The sequence below is a fragment of the Lissotriton vulgaris genome, chromosome 2_1 (genome assembly GCF_964263255.1).
Source record: "Lissotriton vulgaris chromosome 2_1, aLisVul1.2, whole genome shotgun sequence".
Taxonomy (NCBI): domain Eukaryota; kingdom Metazoa; phylum Chordata; class Amphibia; order Caudata; family Salamandridae; genus Lissotriton; species Lissotriton vulgaris.
In genome coordinates this window covers 1780426621-1780445767 of record NC_141687.1, presented here as the reverse complement: position 1 = coordinate 1780445767, position 19147 = coordinate 1780426621, and the positions used below count along the sequence as shown (strand labels likewise).

Here is a 19147-nt window from a genome sequence, read left to right as displayed (position 1 = left end):
CACATCTTCTGGCCATTTACGCAGCTGCAGTGTAGTAAAAGCACTATACATTTACCCAATGAGGGAGCACTTACTGGATTAGCCAGTAGAAAGTACTCCAGGGCAAATTGCAAAAAAATCCGCGATTTTGCTGGAACATTTGCGAATTTGCAGATTTTTTTGCGATTTTGCGGGGAAATCCGCAAATTCGCAAATTTTGCCCATGCTTTGAAAGAAGGCAGACAAATGGGTCAGAACCAGGGTGAAGCAGAAGGTACAGAACCAAGGTGGTGATCAGAAGAAGCAAGAACAAAAGGGTGAGGAGAAAGCAAAAGACCAGAAGTCTTCGTCAGGTCCACAAAAAGCTTCTAATGAGGGGGGTTCCAAGAAACCCCCAAAAAAGAAGGTACAAAGAAATCCTGGTGTAATTTTCGTAAAAGTAATACTCACTGGACCAGTGATTACACCAAGAAGGACGCAGCTCCAGCCACCATTGCCCCTAATGCAACTGTTCCCTCTAGTACAGCTAATAGTGGTGATTCTCAACAGAAGGGAGTAGTAGGGTTAACCCTGGGAACTGAGATGGATTCTGGCTTAGTCAGAAAACTAACTCAAGCTGTCTTAGTCTGTGATGTGGACATGGCTATGTCCTCTACTGTGAGCCCCAGTAACCTGGGCAAGTACAGACAGACACCTTTGATTAATAATAAAGTGGCTCAGGCCTACAGGGACACATGTGACAGTGTCACCATGGTGACGCCTAACTTTGTGGACCCTGGACAGATAATACTAGGTGATAATTACCTAGTGACCAATGCAAGCGTTGTCACTACCACCCATAGTATGGCAATTGTGAATTTCTCCTCGGGAGGGGTAACTGGCTTCAAAAGAGTTGTTGTAAGTTCAGACCTCCCTGTAGAATGTTTGTTGGGCAATGATCTGAAATCTTCAGTCTGGTCTGAAGTGGAGTATAGGACTCATGCAGAAATGTTAGGCATAACAGCACATGTCCTTGCTGTGACCAGGTCAAATGCCAAAAAGTGCAGAACTGAACAGCCACTGGATCCTGAAACTATGGACCAGTTGCCTTCCAAGAGAAAGAGCAGTAGGGTTAAGGCAGTGCCTTCCCCCGTGCCTCAGGATGAGGATCAGTCTTCCCAGGAAGCTGACTGTGAGACCCAAGAAGGAACTGTCCTTGAAGATCTTGAACCTGATCTGGTTGAGTTTCTTGGGACAGGGGGACCTTCAAGGGGAGACCTGAGGCAGGCGCAATTGGACTGCCACTCTCTTGAACCCCTCAGACAGCAAGCTGCTGTTGAGGCTGCTGGGAATGCTACAGGTACCCATAGGACTTATTGGGATGAAGGGCTCCTTTATTCAGAGGCTAGAGAACCCAAGCCTGGTGCTTCCAGGAGGTTGGTCATATCTTTGGCATTCAGGGGCTTCCTTCTTACCTTAGCCCATGATATTCCCTTAGCAGGACATCTTGGCCAGAACAAGACTTGGGACAGGCTTGTTCCTTACTTTCACTGGCACCACATGTCAGAAGATACCAAGGAATGTTGCGGCTCCTGTGTCACCTGCCAAGCCAGTGGCAAATCAGGTGGCACCACAAAGGTCCCCCTAATACCACTACCTGTGGTGGGGGCTCCGTTTGAAAGAGTTGGGATAGACATTGTTGGACCAATGGATCCCCAAACAGCCTCTGGGCACAGGTTTATTCTGGTGGTAGTGGATCATGCCACCAGATACCCAGAAGCTATTCCCCTAAGGACCACAACAGCACCTGGTGTGGCAAGAGCCCTCCTGGGAGTTTTCTCAAGAGTGGGTTTTCCGAAGGAGGTTGTCTCAGACAGAGGTGAAAACTTTATGTCTGGATACCTAACTGCTATGTGGAAAGAGTGTGAAGTGAACTACAAGTTCACCATGCCCTACCATCCACAATGCAGTAGTCTAGTTGAAAAATTTAACAAGACCTTAAAGGCCATGATCAAGGGTTTACCTGAAAAGCTTAGGCAAAGATGGGACATCCTTCAGCCCTGCCTTTTGTAAGAAGGCACCGGCCACTTTCCAAAGGTTGGTGAACCAAGTCCTCTCAGGTCTGGATGACTATTGTGCAGCTTATCTTGATGATATTGCTGTCTTTAGCTCCACTTTGGGGGATCACCTGATCCACCTGACGAAAGCTTAACAGGGCCTGCAAAAGGCAGGCCTAACTATCAAGGCTACTAAGTGCCAGTTACGGCAGAGTAAGGTTGTGTACCTGGGCCACCTTGTAGGTGGAGGTCCGGTTCAACCACTCGAGAGCAAGATCCAGACCATAAAGTACTGGACTCCTTCAACCACCCAGACACAGGTCAGAGCTTTCTTGGGCCTGTCTGGTTATTACAGAAAGTTTAAGAACTATGGGTTCATTGTGACATCACTCAATGACTTAACGTTAAAGAAAATGCCAAAGAAAGTTCAGTGGACAGTAAGCTGTCAAAAGGCATTTGATGACCTGAAGCAGGCCATGTGCTCTGCACCTATTCTGAAAAGTCCAGATTACTCCAAGGGATTCATTGTCCAAACAGGTGCTTCTGAGTTGGGTGTGGGAACTGTTCTTTCACAATTGAATAAAGATGGTCAAGATCAGCCGATAGCTTTTATTAGCAGAAGGCTGACCCCTAGAGGGAAACGTTGGTCAGCTATTGAGAGGGAGGCCTTTGCTGTGGTTTGGGCCCTGAAGAAGCTGAGGCCATACTTGTTTGGTACTCACTTCAAGATTCAGACAGACCATAAGCCCCTCTTGTGGCTAAACCAGATGAAGGGTGAAAATCCCAAACTGCTTAAGTGGTCCATTTCCCTACAGGGGATGGACTTTACAGTGGAACATGGACCTGGAACTGACCATGGCAATGCAGATGGACTCTCCAGATATTGAACATGAAGACTCAACTGGTCAAGGTTGTTTTAATGTCCCTGCGTTTGGTGTGGGATTGTGTAGGAGAGTAGGGTCTGCTTCCTATGGTCATCCACACTTTTTGCTGTGATACTCTGGTTTTTCGACTTTAGTGTGGCTGTGGGCCTGCTAATCAGACCCACAGCCCAGCTGTTCTCTCTCTAAATTCATACCATGTACTTTAGGTACATACCTAATTGGGAATTGGGTCACCTTTGTGAGCCCCTGTATAGTGTACCTTAGGTAACCAGGGCTTAGGTGCATCCAAGGCCTACCAGGGGCTGCAACATGTATTATGCCACCCCTGGCTGGCAATCCAAACTGACACCACAGGCTGATCACTCAGCTTGGGCAAGGTGGTGTAATCACCCCTTGCTTAGATATAGTATACCTATATCTACCCTTTTATACAGACACACATATACCTATAAGTCACTCCTACGGGAGGACTTAACAATCCTGGAGGCAGAGTGCTTGGTTTTATGTGAGAGGGTGCTCTAGCATGAGCTGAGCCCTTCTGCAGCTTTCGGAACTATGTCCTTTTAGCTGTTATATGATATATCCACACCATATACTCTTAAGTGCATTATAATCCTTGCGGTTAATGCTAACTTTGGTTTGGCTTTATCAAAACATGTCGTGTAAGGTGTCAAACACTTTGGAATACTACCCCCCGCCAGTTCTGGTGGTAGGGGGTAGCATTCCATCCTTCTAGAGGGAGAAGACATGTAGTTACTGCTTTACCCGGTTAAAGTTAAACCGAGCCTCAGCATCACAAAATGGATGCTGCTGCCAGAAAGGGAGGCCTGGACAATAGATTTCCTGTCGGGGGAGGTGCTAGCACCTCCCCAGACAGCCTGTAGTGTATTAGGGCAGGGTGGGTTCAATGGAAAGATGCTTTTCCAGACACTGCCTGGGGCACACAAGGTGCTCCATGCATAGCCCGGTTCAAACCAGTTGCTGGGGCACTCCAGCCCTAGCTCTGGTGTGCAACTGGACAAAGAGAAAGGGCTGTAACCACCCCCTTCTCAGGTTCCACCCATAGGAGGGAACTAGCAGTAATCCAGCCCCTTAGTTTAGTATAAAGATAGGAGCTGTGTCTAGAGACATTAGATTATCCTGGACCAAAACTCTGAAATGAAACTCTTGGACCTTCGATGTTCCATATCAACTGGAAGACTGAAGACATCTCCCTTGTGGTCAAGGAGGGACCACCCTGTGCAAACAGGCACCACCAGTAACTTGCCGGTTTGCTTTGTTGACACTCCCGCCGGAACCCAAAGACTCAGCAACTCAGGAACTGGACTTTAAGACTTCACGACTCCGATCCACATCCACAGCAAAGCTGAGACCCATGGCAGACACAGGAGACATGGGACTGGACTCCTTGGACTACCTACTCTTTGCTAACCGTGCAGCTTCTGAGGTATCCTCGAAGTTGTGCATTGGGGTTTGAGAAGCTCCAGACCTGAGCAGCATTTGCACTGAAGCTCAGCTCTCCACACTCCACAAGTGCTGCGTGGGGCCTGCAAGTGCATTTCAGCTCAACATGTCTTCCCGTTTGCTAGCCCGTTGGCTAGTGAGCCCTCCAAAGACTTTCTTTTGAAAATACACCACTTGCCTGGTTGCTCCAGTCTTGTTCCAGCTTCCCTGCAAAGGAGAAGCTCCCCAGACCTTGCTGGTCTGAACTGAAGCCAATCTTCCTATCCTGCGTGGATTGCCTTTACCAAGGCTTGTTGGGTCCAATCCGGATACCGATACTGCAGTCAACAAGATCCTTTGCGGGACAGCTCCAATCCAGCTCCTGGTTGTGCTCGACACCTCCTGGTCCTCGTGGCTGCAGAGACAAGCTTCACCTCTTCACCTGATTGCCTCTTGACATCGCCTGGTTCCTTCCTGGTTCCTTCCTGGTCACTGGCTAGTGACCCAGACTCTGTCCCCTCTGCTTTCAGGTTCTTCACTACTTCGATCCACTCTTGGATCCACCCGTACACTTTTCTCCTGGTTGCCTGCAGCACTTTTCTTGCAGCCCTCCATAGGAAACGGCAACAAAACCTGACACGAAAGAACACCTATGCACCCGGCTTCCCTGGGTGAGGTAACTTGAGTACTCCAGTGCTCCCGTGGGTGTTGACTCTTGAAGTGTCCTTGTTTAAAAGGGCTTTACTGTAGTCCATCTGGAAGTGTCCTTAATCTACTACTTTGTAACCTTTACGTTCCCATTATAACTCGATGGTAACCCGCGACTGTGTGTAGACACTGCACGTGTCTCCCGTGGGCCTCCTACTTCCAATCCTTTCGTTGTCCTGTGTAGCCCCAGAGATTCCCTAGGCTTTAGGCCTATTCACCATTCCTGAAGTGGTTCTTATACTACTTACTTAGTATATGGTTTGTGACTAGGCATGGGCGGAAAATCCGTTTCGCTCGCGGATTTTGCGGATTTTCGGTAAATTAGCAATCCGCGAGATTCGCGAATCTCCCGCAAAATCCGCAAATCCGCGAGCAGCGGATTTTGCTCGCACTGCTCGCACTGTTCGCGTGAGTTCGCGGCTTCCCAGTACAACTTCGCGCCCCGCGAATAAGTGCAAAATTGCAGAAATACGATCTAATCAAAACTGAAACTACTTACCAGGTTCAAAAGTTCAGGCTCATCATTAGTAGCCATTTCCTGTAGTGCTTGCTGAGGGGCCCCTCCAGAGTTCAGTTGCCAGTTGCAACTATTATGTGACCCTGCTCTGAACCTCAGAATAGTTACACATATGCCACAAAGGTCCTGAATTACAGCTAAGGGAGACAAGCAGAAGCCAGGCTGGCAGTTCAAATCCATTAATCAGCCCCTAATTCATTATTGTCAGTTGGGGCAGGGCAGGTGTTGTAACTAATTTTGCAACAATGAAAGCACTTAGCAAGTGCAAAAGTTCACTAATCAGGAAGCACTAAGGAAGCAGGTGCCAGCTAAAAAAATATTCTGTGACACATTAATCAGCCCCAAATTAATTCAGGTCACTTGAGGCAGGGAAGGTGTGCTTGCGTTGCCACAATAATGTACACTGACTGGACAACCAGAGGGTGCTGTGATGAAACAGAGGGTGGCATGGGTGGGCCAGAGGGTGGCATGAGTAGTCAGAGAGTGGCAGTGGTGACAGAGAGTGGCAGTGATGAAGAAGAGTGTCCCAAACAGGCTGGACACGTAGAAACAACAAGTTCGCGAAACTTGCGACCCGACAGGTAAGTTCGCAAATTGCGAAATTGTAAAAACCCTCGCGAACTGGCAGAAACACGGGCGAACACAAAAAAAAAAAATCCGCAAATTCGCGGGAATTTGCGGATTTTGCGGATTGCGAGTTCGCAAATCCACAAAATTCGCGAACGCGAGATCCGCAAAATTCGCCCATGCTTATTTGTGACGCCCCTAGGGCAGAATTGTATTTGTGCAACTTAAAGTATGCTTATTGAGTAACTTGTAATGTATCTCGATCTCTGACCTCACAAAGATTTCAGAGGAGTTGTGTTAGTAATCTATATATATATAAAAACAAAAGTATGCCTGTTTGTCCTTTATGCATTACTAACTTACCCCTCACGCGTTGCTGCGATCTCAGAAGAAAGGAAACTCAAGGAAACTCGTTATGTTAACATTCAATTTACATTGTGTCATTTTTATTGAAACGTAGTCATTTTAATATGGAAAACATTTCAATGTGTGGCTTGAGCAGTGCGTACTCGATCGGCTACCAATCTTGATTCTGGTTGCTCTCCTGTTTAATTTGAGCTGGCTTGAGCAGTGCGTAATGGATCTGTTTCCAATCTTGATCTCGTTGCTTGTTCGTTTGAGAAGAACAGGCTTGAGTAGTGTGTACTCGATCGGCTTCCAAACTTGATTCTCGTTGCTTGTTCGTTTGAGAAGAACAGGCTTGAGCAGTTTCTATTCAAACAGCTTCTAATCTTGCTTCCCGTTGCTCGTCTGTTTCTGAAGATCGGATGAATGGTGCAGTAATGCATAAAGGACAAACAATCATAATTTCATTTTTATATTTATAGACTGCACCATTCATCCGATCGGCATGAAACTTTGGGAAGTTGTTGAGTACACTCCCACGAAGGTTTCTGGCAAAAACATTTTTTTTTTAAAGTTTAAAGTTGTTGAGTACACTCCCACGAGGGTTTCTGGCAAAAAAAAAATGAAAAAATGAAAAAAATGAAAAATGTGCTAAATATCATCCCCCCAGGGCCCTCATAATCTCATAATCTTTCCAATACTGAACGTTTACAGTTTCTTTTCTTCTTTTCTTCTTCCTTCCGCTCTTTTACTAAGGAATTCTTTCACCCCAATTCGGCCCCTTCTTCATCACCACACATCATATCGGATTCATTTAGCCCTTTCGATGCTCATGATGGAACGGTTCCGTCATGAGCATCGGTCGCGCTGTGCTCATGACGGAACCGTTCCGTCACGACCACACCCATTTTCATTAGGGCCCAGCACCGGGGATAAATCGGCACCGCACGGATGAGGTTAAAGCCACGGCTAGTGTTAAGTTATTAGTCCTCAGGATTGGTTTGTCGAATGGTAAGCCCACCTCTAAATCTAGCCAATGTCTGATTAGCCGTGATGGCACAGAACATTGTCAAGATTAAGTGAGGGGATAATAAAGAAGACCACGGAAGGAAAGGAAGGGAAAAGCAGGGAGGGAGATCTGAAAGACAGAAACAAAACACAAGCATAAGATCAGAGTGCTGTACTGGAATAAGCACAATATATCTACATAAACATGTATGGCAGTGCCTATAACAACCTATACCTGTAAAGGAAGAATAAGGTCTTGTGGATGTGTAGAGGCTATGTATGGGGCGATATGGCGTAACTACGTAAAGGGACAAAATGCAAAACAGTTATGTAATACCTGGCAAAAGGCGAGAGTATTCATAGTTCACACATCATACACATGATACTATAACATACCCAATGAATGAATCCAATAAACATCACAGGGGAAGAGTGTAGCCACACCTCCAGTACCCCTGTTAATAGAAGATTGAATACCCAGTTACAGCCTAAAACAAAATGTAGGAGAAATAGCCTTTCCACACAGTACAATGATATCCACAAAACTCCACTAGGCGCAGAGAGTTCCAAATAACAGCTAATGCTTCTTAGCTGGTATGTATAGTAGTCATCCGAAATAAAGCAATGAAACCATATAGCTAGAATGGCTATCCAATGTCTGATAGCACATAAGATCACACCACCACCGTTGGCCGAAATACCAACCGAAACAAATCCCAAAATTGTCCCCAAAAGCAAGCAATGGTCTGGTAACACGGACTCCCGTTACCACAGACTTCCTCAGCACAATCGGATTTCAGAATACCTCCCCGCACAGTGCTGAAAGTCTACAGTATCAATCAAAGCAACTCACAGCACAGCGCTGCAAGTCCACAGTGGTGCAAGCACCCTTACCGTACATGAAGTCGAACAATGGAAACAAACAAGCAACAGGCCCGGAATTCCCAACGCTGATCCTCCGACCACCATTCTCTTTATGGGATTCTCGCAAGAATGCGGCGAGTCGTGAAGGATCATGGGAATCGTAGTTTAATCCCGGAGCATGCCGGGAAATGTAGGTCGCGTAGCCGCGATCATGACAGCTAGGGTATTTATCTTAGACTTCGTCTCTAAATAGAAGAAGCATTTCCTTCAAAAAAATAAATCTATCCTAGCTCATATAAAACATTTAGAACATATTTTCTACACCTTGTCACAATCCTCCATTTCCCCTGAACTGATTCGTGCTAAGATTGAATTAAACAAATCTACTACTGATAATGCTTTATCAATACTCCTTCATAGTACAGCTCGCTATTACGGTGGCCGCAATAAAGCAGGTAAGTTATTAGCAAACTATCTTAAATCCCATAAAGAATGTACTCTTATTGACTCTATTTACTCCACTGATAACTTCCTTCTTTATAAGGATCTGGAAATTCTTGATGAGTTTAAGCTGTTCTATCAAAACCTTTATTCGCCAAAATGTCCTGCTTCCTCATTTCTTATTCAGATTTATCTAAATAAACTTCCTTCTCCCTCTAACTCACATCTTAATTTTCTTGATCTTGAAAAAGACCTCTAGCTTAAAGAACTTTCTTCTGTTCTATCCACTCTTACTAAAGGGAAATCACCTGACCCTGATGGTTTCTCTGTCGAGTTCTACCTGCATTTCGCTGATTTGCTGTTCCCCGTACTTTTAACACTGTTTTACTCATTTCTATCCAAAGGCAAAACAGAAGGTACCTTTCAAGAAGCTACTATTTGTCTTTCCCCAAAGAAGGTCGCAATCCCCAATATTGTAAAAACAATCGACCAATATCCCTTGTTAATGTTGAATATAAACTTTTTGATAAGTCGCTTGCGTTTCGTTTAGAGCCCCTCATGCCTCATTTCATTGGTAAGGAACAATGTGGCTTTGTGAAGGGTAGATTAACTTCCGACAATTCTCGTCTCTTTCTTAATGTATTGAATGAATCCTCCTTGCTTTCCTCTTCTTTGGCTGCCATTTCAGTTGATGCAGAGAAAGCTTTTGCTAGAGTGGATTGTTTCTTTTTGTTTGCTTCATTACACTGGCATGGTTTTGTCCTAAATATATAATAATAATAATAATAATAATAATAATAATAATAATAATAATAATAATAATATTAATACGGAATCTTATAGAGCGCAACAGCTACCCCAAACGGAGGTGTCCCGGCGCTGAGACATTTAGTGAAGTTGCATCAGAGAGGGTAGCAGACTTAACTGCCCCTTATTATCTGCCCTAAAGAGCCAAGTCTTCAAGGCCTTTCTGAAACATGTTTCTGAAACTGCCTGCCGCAGGGAACCTGGTAGAGCATTCCACAGATATATATCACTTGTCTTGTTACTTTATTCTACCCCCAAGGCTTCCATATTAGTTAATGGTTGTACTTCTTCCTATTTTCTTCTTTGTCCTAGTGTTCGTCAAGGCTGCCCTTTATCCCCTCTTCTTTTCGTTCTAGCTCTTGAACCGTTTTTAACTTCTATCCGCAATAATGACTCCATCTCTGGTTTTCCTTATGGCACCAATCAACTCAAACTTTCTGCATATGCAGATGATATTCTTTTATTTGTATCCTTTCCTGAAACTTCTATTCCCACTTTAATGTATGAATTTGAGTCCATTGCAACGGCTTCAGGTTATAAAATCAATTCTGATAAGACTGAAATCCTCCCTCTTACAAAATGTTGTCTCCCTCATTCTTTCTCTGCTACTGGCTTTGCGTGGAACAGCACTAAAATTAAATACTTAGGCATTTGGTTTTCCAATTCATCACATTAAATGTATCTGCTGTTCTTTCTCGCATTGAGAAGTTAAACTCCTCTTAGAATCCTTTTTCTCTTTCCTGGTGGGGTCGTTTGGATTCAATTAAAATGATGATCGCCCCAATTATAATTTATACCCTTTCCATGCTTCCTGTTCATATTCCTGCTCTTTATTTTAAACGTATTGATTCATACCTTTCTACTTTTCTTTGGAGAGGTAAAAAATCCAGAATAGCTCTATCTTCTTTCTGCAAATCTAAAGCTAATGGGGGTGTACATTTTCCTAACTTTTCTCTTTATCATGAATCTTTTTCTCTTCGTCAATCCTCTAAATAGTTCATGGTGGACTCTTCAGTCTTTACTATTTTATGGCTTCTTTTTGAGCAAACCTTATTACTCCCCCACTCTTTTGATGAATTCATCGTTTTTCTGCCAAAACTTCACTATCCTCCCTCCCTTTGTTTAAACACACTTGCTCCTTATTGAAACCTCTGGTGTCTCATGTTGTTAACTCTCGTGAATCTTTCTTACAGTCCCCTTTTTGGCATAATTTGCTTATCCTTTTCCACAACAGACCCATCTTCTGGAAGTCATGGAGGTTAAAGGGTATTATATGGGTTAACTAACTCTTTAATGGCCTTTCCCTACTTCCAAGCTTCATTACATTACCCTTGCTCCTTTCTTCGCCAGTTTACTATCCTCATGGCAATCGTATCTGACATTTACTATTCTCTCCCTTCTTCCCCTGCCACGGATTCCTCAAATTATCTTCTGACCATACTCAATACTTTTCCTAAAGCCTCCCTTATACATAAATTCTTCTCAGCTCCGGACTCTAACCGTAATAAAACGAAAGTAGAGCTCGCTTGGGAATCAGATCTAGGATGTGACTGGCCCACGGCCCTTTGGCACAGATTATGGACTAGATCCTTAAAAATTTCCCGTTCGGCCTCCCTTACTCAAACTATGTTCTTTCTCTATCACAGACTGTATCTTTCCCCTGCTTCTCTGGCTCGTTTCTCTTCTTCTACTAATACTAATTGCTGGACTTGTGGCTCCTCTAGTGCAGATCTTTTTCATCTTCTTTTCGTCTGTCCTTCAGTTTCTGCCTTTTGGGAGAAAGTTTGGTCATACATCTATCGTATTCTTACACTTTCCTCTCCCTACTCTGTCCCGCTAATACTTGCTGGTAGTCTTTATTACTTAATTGTTTTTCCCCCTTATACTCATGGTCTTTTTGACCTCATGCTGTCTCTTGCTTTTCAACATATCTCCTTTCATTGGAAGACACTAACAAAACTTTCCATACAACATTGGTGGAACACTCTTTGTCACTTCCACAGATTGTATATAGCCTTTCCCTTCTACACCACATTCTAACAGAGATTTGTTTTGGTTGCCTCTCACTTCCTACTTGGATCGTAGTGTACTGAAGAAAGTCTCCCACTCAACCTCTGAGAAAGTCAAACCTCCTTGAAGGCTTTTTATCTCTCCATTGTCTATTCTGTTGTACTTTATTCCTATACTAGCAGCCCGTCCCGATGTTGTCCGGGTATGAATTGCTGCCGGCCAGTAGTATATTGTTTTGTAGGATTTAATTTTGACAGCATTTCTTATCTGTGACAGACATGCCTGTGAAACGCTCTGAATTACAGTGCACTGCTGATGCACTTAAGAGTGCACATTCAGTAGTGTGTGAACTCAAGTTTCCCGACTTTATTTTTCCTTGCAATATTATACTGCGCGAACTCGACAACATGGCATGAGCACAATTTACATTACTGAAGAACACATTAATTTGTGGTCGGCACGGTGAGACAAAGCGATTTGCCTCGAATCACAGGATGTTGAGCTGATGCCGAGATTCGAACGTAGCTCCCCAGCTCTAAAGTTCGCAATTCTAGAACTTGTGGCGGGAGGTGTGTCTAAAAGTACTTACCCGGGGAGGGTAAACACCCATTATTCTGCAACTTTCTTTCCGCATACCATCACTCTGCATACTTTCATTACGAAAGTACCATGACTCCGCAATGCCATTATAATGCTTGGCATTACATTTTTTATGCCTTTACCACGCACATATTTACAACGAAATTCGTTGTAAATGCAAGAATGGTAAAAGCATTTTTTTAATGTTTGGATAAGGTAAGTATGGGTATAGGGGTATATGTTTTGGGGTACTGAGGTATATGTTTTAGGGTGTTTGGGTATTTTTAGGGTTCAGGGCTAGGTTTGGGTTTTGGGGTATAGGGGTATTTTTAGGGTTCAGGGGTAGGTTTGTGTTTTGGGGTAAAGGGGTATTTTAAGGGTTTAGGGATAGGTATGGGTCTTAGGGCAAGGGGATTTTTCTTGGGTTCAGGGCTAGGTTTGGGTTTTGGGGTTCAGGATTATTTTATGGTTCAGGGCTGGGTTTGGGTTTTTGGGGACAGGAGTATTTTTAGGGTTCAGGAGTAGGTTTGGGTTTGGGGTAGATGGGTATTTTAAGGGTTCAGGGCTAAGTTTGGGTTTTGGGGTACAGGAGTATTTTAGGGTTCAGGGGTAGGTTTGGGTTTTGGGGTACAGGTGTATTTTTATGGTTCAGGGCTAGGTTTGGGTTTGGGGGTACAGGTGTATTTTTAGGGTTCAGGGGTAGGTTTGGTTTTTGGGGTAAAGTGGTATTTTTAGGTTTGGGTTTTGGGGTACAGGGGTATTTTTAGGGTTCAGGGGTAGCTTTGAGTTTTGAGGTACAGGGATATTTATAGGGTTCTGGGCTAGGTTTGGGTTTTGGGGTACAGGGATATTTTTAGGGTTTAGGGATAGGTTTGGGTTTTGGGGTACAGGGTATATTTGTAGGGTTAAGATGGGTTAGTGTTTAAGGGTGCTGGAGTATTTTAAGGAGTAAGGGTGGGTTATGATTATGGGGTGCAGGGTATTTAAAGGGAGAAGGGTGGACACCCGGACCTGGAATGTACAGAACCTGGGAAGAAAAAACAATGAAATATTGGGCACAATGCTCGCTTTTTTTTCCTGCACACACCCATGCCCCCAGCACACGCCCCCAGCACACGATATGAGACATGGCATAAAGGGCAGAACGTACCACATGCCCCCAGCGTTTGTCAAGCCCCCAGCACACACCCACAGCACAACGCAGACATGCCCACAAGGGACTACTTTGCTGGCACGGTTCTTTTACCTTTTAAATGTATATGGTGGGCGTCCACATAGCCTATGTCCTTCTGCTGCAAATTCCCTTTCCAATGCTGTATTGGGTGTTTTGATTGGTGCTGTGGTTCCTGAGATTACTCGCCTCAAAGGTTTTGAGCTCTCTCTTTATTATATTATTATAGATATAGATTTTGTCAATGTAACATGGATATTTTTAACTAACATTATGGGCTTATATTTCATATGTATGTCATATGTATTTTTATATGCATTTCTTTGCCTAATCCTTTATGCCTCTTTAATATGAGATGATTGTCATGTTCATTCCCCTTCCCTTTCCCTCTTTTCCTCTCCTTTTATCCCTCCCTCCCTTCTAGGTAAAATCTTTATTTATTCTTGTACTCATATTTAGTTACTTATTTGCACTATTTTACCTTCTTCTTGTATACTGCTGGTATGTTTATATCCTGTTGCATAATAATAAAGCTTGTTAAACATTAAAAAATAAATTCCCACCAGTCACTTCAACTCAAGCAATAAGCGCGATTGGAACTGCGGGCAGTATTAATGCACCAGATTGCATTAGGGACTGCGTGCTCACACTCCCAATAAAAGTCTATGGGAGAGAACTTTTCCTAAAAGGTGGGACATGCACCCACCATTAGCCATTTGCAGGCTATGATTTTTAAATGAGGCACACAAAAGCCAATCCAAAGCATTAGAGAAGTCAGACACCACAAAGTACATAAAACAGATCGCCTGACAGCGCTAGGTTCAACCTGAAAAGGAAATAACTGTAGTAAAATGTGAACTGCAGGCTGTGGGAGCATAAACCACGTTGAGGGAGTGTGTACAGTATAGCAATGAGTGTTCCAACTAATACTAATTTAAGATTTAGGGAAAGAGAGGGGTATCCTAATGCTGATGTTCATTGTGAGAGGGGAGATGCCCTGCGTCACTAAATTAGCGTAGCAGGATACCCAAGAAGGTGCTGTGGGAGGTCAGAGTAATGTCAAGTCAATACAATAGGAAAAGCAGGTAGACCGAAGTGCATCATAGGCAGTATCCTGCCTGGGTCGGGAATGAGTCATCTACAATATCTTCTTGGAGGTGGAGCACCAGATTATCACAGTGCATGGAGGTAGGGAGTTTCTGGAAGTCTGTGTCTTCCTCGGTTCTCAGGAGGGTACCCTTTGCTATAACCCATACTATTCGTTTGGATTGTTGCCATGCTACAACTATGGGAGGAAGGGGGGCTAGCTATGGCGTGAGGTTCCGTGACGATTTGAACCCGTGTTTTTCAACATTGTCGTAAATACATAATTTTGGTATCAGTGAACCGCAAATGATTCATTTAGCATATCCTGGTGTTTTCGCCATGCTACGAGCAAGAGCACTCCTGTTACGAACACATTTCTGATCTACCCATGGCATCCATCTTAGATCACGGAAGCCATTTTGTATTTCTTGCCCTCACATAGACAATGGACACGCAGTGACCTCTTACACTTAAGGACACGTAAGCTTTAGCCGGAGATTCACCTTGCTAGTGACACGTGCACCTTAGAACAGAACATGCCATGGCTGCATGACTCGACAGAAACTGCCTCCTCTGCCTGAGGCCAGTCCTGCTATACTGGTTCTCGTGTTCGTTGGCCTGATCATGATTAGGCGGCCGAAGCTGGTAGCCTTGCCCATTTACGACCCACAAACATCTCTTATCCTGCTTTTCTATCTTCTGCACCTGGCTCTGCTCCTTTCCTTCTGGGCCTTTATTAGGGGGAGGTAATGAAATTTACGATGAGGCGGTCCGGGTCTTGAATGAAAAGTTGACATGGGATTATGATGGAACAGTGGGAACCCCTCGTTCGTAATGTTTTGACATCAGGTATTATTGGCGATTCCTGTGCAACGCCAAATATTTATTGTTTAGGACACAAAGGTTTTGGAATGTAGTAACATGTAAAGAATTTGCCCGAAGCCGAATATTCAGTATATAAGAGCAACCCTTTTTGTAAAAATCGAACAGGCTCCTAGACACTGCCCGTGTGTAGTTTCTGTGACTTCTGTGTCCCTGCAGTAATAAACCTTTAGTCTTTGACGCCACCATCGAGAAGCCTGTGTTTCTATTTATTTGTGCACCGAGACAGGTAGAACTCCGGGGTCTTCGGGTGTTATCCCTGACACCTCTGGACGGAACCAAAAAGTCCAGAACTCCAATTGGCGCCCACGTGGGGCGACGTCATTCGGTACCGGTCCAAAAGCCTGAAGAGTTCGAGAAGCTTCGTGAGAAGATTCCTGAGGGAGGCGCCCCACTTCATCGATCCCGGCATATCGCAAAAGTGGCCCGACGATCTCTTCCACGAGGGTTCCCGTTCGGACGGCTGCAGTGGTCCGTTGCCTTGACCGTCGCCCTGTCTTGGACCCGAGGTGCAGTCCTTAGTACGGCGAGACAAGACGGGTTTCTCCTTGGTGACGTCTTCAGTGCCTCAGTTAAGTATTAAGTGGTTGCTAGTTGGTTATCTCGTAAGGGTTGTTCCTGTTAGGATAGAATCCTTTTAGTTCTTGGTTTGGTTTGGTTTCGTAAGATTATCACTGGTTGTTCTAGTTACGATAATCATTTGGTTTAGTTTTGGGTATCGATACATTTGTTCGCTTTGGTAGGCCTAAGTTCTTGGTTCAAGTGCGCACCTTTGTTAGTGTTTTTGTCTGTTCTGTGTTCCGGATTATAAAATGGTAAGTCGGAAAAATTGTATGTTGTCGTGTTTTGGTTGCAACAGTGATTCCCGGTTGGAGGACTCATGTCTGGTTCCTCCAATTGGAACTCCTCTTTATGATCTATATTGTAAGTTTGGAGTGGGTCCTATATCTTATAATGAGGTGTGGGTCCGATATACAGAGAAAGACGGTGTCCTTAGTTGGCCACTGCATGGTAGTTTTGAACCCCAAGTTATTGATAATTCAGAAATGAAATTGTTTAAGAAGAAAGCCCGGCCGGCAATGTTTGATTCTCTTCGTTATTGGCGAAAATAATCTAAACAGAGAGAAATTAAAAAGTTGAAGAAAGAACAGAAAGAGCAAGAGTTGACTTTAGAACAGTCTGCTAAGCAGCTGCAACTCAACGAGTCTGAGAAAGCAATGGAGGTGGCCAATAGAGAGCGTAATTTAGCGATAGACAAGTGCTATCCTGCCTTGCCATCGAGTACAGCTAAGATAGTAGAGGACCCCGAAAATGATCCTCTGTTGTCTTACTTGTTACGGTCACCCCCACCGTATGCAGAGGGTGCTACGGCTCCACCTTTACCGGTTGCTGGACAACCTGGTATTCCTGCTCCTGCTCCCCCGAATCAAGCACCTGTACCTCCTGTGGTCAATGTTAATGTTCCTTTGGCACCCCCTCTTCCAGGGTTGCCGGCTTCTTTACCTATACCTGTATCGCTTACACCTGCTATTTCACAGGCTACTCTGCCTGCTATTCCTACTGTTCCTGTTCTATCTGTCCCAACTGCTACTTTATTCTCTGCTTCTGCTAGTGTTATGACTCCACTTTCTGTTCGTGTGTCTAAAAGTACTTACCCGGGGAGGGTAAACACCCATTATTCTGCAACTTTCTTTCCGCATACCATCACTCTGCATACTTTCATTACGAAAGTACCATGACTCCGCAATGCCATTATAATGCTTGGCATTACATTTTTTATGCCTTTACCACGCACATATTTCCTTCGAAATTCGTTGTAAATGCAAGAATGGTAAAAGCATTTTTTTAATGTTTGGATAAGGTAAGTATGGGTATAGGGGTATATGTTTTGGGGTACTGAGGTATATGTTTTAGGGTGTTTGGGTATTTTTAGGGTTCAGGGCTAGGTTTGGGTTTTGGGGTATAGGGGTATTTTTAGGGTTCAGGGGTAGGTTTGTGTTTTGGGGTAAAGGGGTATTTTAAGGGTTTAGGGATAGGTATGGGTCTTAGGGCAAGGGGATTTTTCTTGGGTTCAGGGCTAGGTTTGGGTTTTGGGGTTCAGGATTATTTTATGGTTCAGGGCTGGGTTTGGGTTTTTGGGGACAGGAGTATTTTTAGGGTTCAGGAGTAGGTTTGGGTTTGGGGTAGATGGGTATTTTAAGGGTTCAGGGCTAAGTTTGGGTTTTGGGGTACAGGAGTATTTTAGGGTTCAGGGGTAGGTTTGGGTTTTGGGGTACAGGTGTATTTTTATGGTTCAGGGCTAGGTTTGGGTTTGGGGGTACAGGTGTATTTTTAGGGTTCAGGGGTAGGTTTGGTTTTTGGGGTAAAGGGGTATTTTTAGGTTTGGGTTTTGGGGTACAGGGGTATTTTTAGGGTTCAGGGGTAGCTTTGAGTTTTGAGGTACAGGGATATTTATAGGGTTCTGGGCTAGGTTTGGGTTTTGGGGTACAGGGATATTTTTAGGGTTTAGGGATAGGTTTGGGTTTTGGGGTACAGGGTATATTTGTAGGGTTAAGATGGGTTAGTGTTTAAGGGTGCTGGAGTATTTTAAGGAGTAAGGGTGGGTTATGATTATGGGGTGCAGGGTATTTAAAGGGAGAAGGGTGGACACCCGGACCTGGAATGTACAGAACCTGGGAAGAAAAAACAATGAAATATTGGGCACAATGCTCGCTTTTTTTTCCTGCACACACCCATGCCCCCAGCACACGCCCCCAGCACACGATATGAGACATGGCATAAAGGGCAGAACGTACCACATGCCCCCAGCGTTTGTCAAGCCCCCAGCACACACCCACAGCACAACGCAGACATGCCCACAAGGGACTACTTTGCTGGCACGGTTCTTTTACCTTTTAAATGTATATGGTGGGCGTCCACATAGCCTATGTCCTTCTGCTGCAAATTCCCTTTCCAATGCTGTATTGGGTGTTTTGATTGGTGCTGTGGTTCCTGAGATTACTCGCCTCAAAGGTTTTGAGCTCTCTCTTTATTATATTATTATAGATATAGATTTTGTCAATGTAACATGGATATTTTTAACTAACATTATGGGCTTATATTTCATATGTATGTCATATGTATTTTTATATGCATTTCTTTGCCTAATCCTTTATGCCTCTTTAATATGAGATGATTGTCATGTTCATTCCCCTTCCCTTTCCCTCTTTTCCTCTCCTTTTATCCCTCCCTCCCTTCTAGGTAAAATCTTTATTTATTCTTGTACTCATATTTAGTTACTTATTTGCACTATTTTACCTTCTTCTTGTATACTGCTGGTATGTTTATATCCTGTTGCATAATAATAAAGCTTGTTAAACATTAAAAAATAAATTCCCACCAGTCACTTCAACTCAAGCAATAAGCGCGATTGGAACTGCGGGCAGTATTAATGCACCAGATTGCATTAGGGACTGCGTGCTCACACTCCCAATAAAAGTCTATGGGAGAGAACTTTTCCTAAAAGGTGGGACATGCACCCACCATTAGCCATTTGCAGGCTATGATTTTTAAATGAGGCACACAAAAGCCAATCCAAAGCATTAGAGAAGTCAGACACCACAAAGTACATAAAACAGATCGCCTGACAGCGCTAGGTTCAACCTGAAAAGGAAATAACTGTAGTAAAATGTGAACTGCAGGCTGTGGGAGCATAAACCACGTTGAGGGAGTGTGTACAGTATAGCAATGAGTGTTCCAACTAATACTAATTTAAGATTTAGGGAAAGAGAGGGGTATCCTAATGCTGATGTTCATTGTGAGAGGGGAGATGCCCTGCGTC

General features: G+C 44.1%; 1 protein-coding gene across 1 annotated transcript in view; it reads left to right on the top strand.

The window, feature by feature from the left end:
- The window catches only part of LOC147733269 (sperm-specific sodium:proton exchanger-like), a 7973824-nt gene that overhangs the window by 3569255 nt on the left and 4385422 nt on the right, over positions 1 to 19147 (top strand). The window lies entirely within an intron of this gene.